The sequence below is a fragment of the Arachis ipaensis genome, chromosome B2 (genome assembly GCF_059453495.1).
Source record: "Arachis ipaensis isolate K30076 ecotype BB chromosome B2, ASM5945349v1, whole genome shotgun sequence".
Taxonomy (NCBI): domain Eukaryota; kingdom Viridiplantae; phylum Streptophyta; class Magnoliopsida; order Fabales; family Fabaceae; genus Arachis; species Arachis ipaensis.
Window position 1 is genome coordinate 58,372,724 of NC_142437.1, and position 2,816 is coordinate 58,375,539.

The 2,816-nt window shown below is 29.5% G+C and overlaps 1 non-coding gene across 1 annotated transcript; it reads right to left on the bottom strand.

The window, feature by feature from the left end:
* Positions 1-2,421: 2,421 nt before the first annotated feature.
* LOC148574007 (small nucleolar RNA R71) lies at positions 2,422-2,529 on the bottom strand. The gene has a single exon (XR_015906124.1). It is a non-coding gene; the product is annotated as a small nucleolar RNA R71 (small nucleolar RNA).
* Between the last annotated feature and the right edge of the window lie 287 nt (positions 2,530-2,816).

A 2,816-nucleotide genomic window follows, 5' to 3' on the forward strand; every position in this document is an offset into this window, starting at 1 on the left:
AGTGTGAATCACAATTTCGTGCACTAAGTTTTTGGCGCCGTTGCCGGGGATTGTTCGAGTTTGGACAACTGACGGTTCATCTTAGATTGGGTAATTTTATTTTATGTTTAAGCTTTTTATTTTTATTTTCGAAAAAAATACAAATAAAAATTTATTTTTCGAAAAATTAAAAAAAAATAAAAAATATTTTGTTCTTCATAATTTTTAAGAATGAATTCTAGAGCTTCATGAGATATGTTGAAGCCTGGCTGGCTGTTAAGCCATGTCTAATCTTTTGGACTGAGGTTTCCACTTTCTATTGTAGAAAGGACGTGTCTGTATTTGTTATGCTAAAGCTTGGCTGGCCATTTGGCCATGTCTAATTCTTTTGGACCGGAGCTTTAGACTAACATTGCACGAATCCTGGAATTCTTATTAAAAATTTTGAATTTCTTTATTTTCTTTTTCCAAAATAATTTCAAAAAATATACAAAAAAATTTAATAAAATCATAAAACCAAAAAAATTTTATGTTTCTTGTTTCAGTCTAGTGTCAAATTTTAAGTTTGGTGTCAATTGCATTTTTTTAATTTTTCTTGAATTTTCGAAAATTCATCATGTGTTCTTTCTTGATCTTCAAGTTGTTCTTGATGATTTTCCTTGTTTGATCTTTAATTTTTCTTGTTTTGTATCTTTTCTTGTTTTTCATATGCATTTTCAAATTATTAGTGTCCAAACATTAAAAAGTTCTAAGTTTGGTGTCTTGAATATCTTTTTTTTTTAATTTTCAAAAATATATTCTTGATGTTCATCAGGATCTTCAAAGTGTTCTTGGTGTTCATCCTGACATTCAAAGTGTTCTTGCATGCATTATTTGTTTTGATCTTAAATTTTTATATCTTGTGTCATTTTGTTATTTTTTCTCTTTCTTCATTAATTCAAAAAAAATCAAAAATAATATCTCTCCCTTATTTTACTCATAAATTTCGAAATTTTGGGTTGACTTAGTCAAAAAATTTTAAAATTTAGTTGTTTCTTGCTAGTCAAGCCAAAATTTCAATTTAAAATTTCTATCTTTTCAAATCTTTTTCAAAAATCAAATCTTTTCATTTTTCTTCTTAATATTTTTGAATTTCTTTACTAAAGTTTTCAAAATCTTTTTCTCAATTTTATTTCATAATTTTCAAGTTTTGATTCAAAAATTTCAAGTTTATTACTTTCCTGTTAAGAAAGGTTCAATCTTTAAAATCTAGAATCATATCTTTTAGTTTCTTGTTAGTCAAGTCATCAACTTTAATTTTCAAAATCAAATCTTTTTAAATTTCTTTTTCAAATCTTTTTCAAAATAAATTTCAATCATATATTTTTCAAAACTTAATTTCAAAATCTTTTTCTAACTTCTTATCTTTTCAAAATTTATTTTCAAATCTTTTTCAATTAACCACTTGACTTGTTTGTTTTAATTTTAAAAAGTTTACTATTTCTTATCTTTTTCAAAACCACCTAATTACTTTTCCACTTCTAATTTTCGAAAACAACTAACCACTTTTTCAAAATTTTTTTTAATTAACTAATTGTTTTAACTTCTAATTTTATTTTATTTCTTTTCTTAAATTTTGAATTTTAACTTAATTAATTAAATAAAAATAAAAATATTTTTCTTTTCTTTTAATTAATATTCGAATACTCTCTCTCTCTCATCTATTTCTATTTATTTTATTTATCTACTAACCCTTCTCTTCTACTCATCTAATAATTCAAACCCTCTCTCTCTCTCTCTGTGTGTGTTCAAATTTCTTCTTCTTCATTCTTCTATTCTTCTATTCTTCTACTCACTTAAAGGAATCTCTATACAGTGACATAGAGGATTCCTCTTTTTTTCTGTTCTCTTCTTTTTTATATGAGCAGGAACAGGGATAAAGATATTTTTGTTGAAGCTGATCCTGAACCTGAAAGGACTCTGAGGAGGAAGCTAAGAGAAGTTAAAGCACAACACTCCGGAGAGGACGTTACAGAAAATTTTGAAAAAGAAGCAGACATGGCAGCCGAACCCAACAACAATGGTGGAGATGCAAGGAAGGTACTTGGTGACTTTACTGCACCAACTTCCAACTTCTATAGAAGAAGCATCTCAATTCCTGCAATTCGAGCAAACAACATTGAGCTTAAGTCTCAATTAGTTTCTCTAATGCAGCAGAATTGCAAGTTTCATGGACTTCCATTGGAAGATCCTCATCAGTTCTTAGCTGAATTCTTGTAAATCTGTGACACTGTTAAGACCAATGGGGTTAATCCCAAGGTCTACAGACTTATGCTTTTCCCCTTTGCTGTAAGAGACAGAGCTAGGATATGGTTGGACTCATAACCTAAAGAAAGCCTGAACTCTTGGGAAAAGTTGGTCAATGCTTTCTTTGCCAAATTCTTTCCACCTCAAAAGATGAGCAAGCTTAGAGTGGAAGTCCAAACCTTTAGACAGAAGGAAGGTGAATCCTTCTATGAAGATTGGGAAAGATACAAGCAATTGATCAGAAGGTGTCCTTCTGACATGCTTTCAGGATGGAGTATCTTATGTATATTATATGATGGTTTGTCTGAATTGTCCAAGATGTCATTAGACCACTCTGCTGGTGGATCTCTTCATCTAAAGAAAACGCCTGCAAAAGCCCTGAAACTCATTGAAATGGATGCAAATAACCAGTTCATGTACACTTCTGAAAGAAATCCTGTGAATAATGGGATGACTCAAAAGAAAGGAGTTATTGAGATTGATACTCTAAATGCTATATTGGCTCAGAACAAAATATTGACTCAGCAAGTCAATATGATTTCTCAGAATCT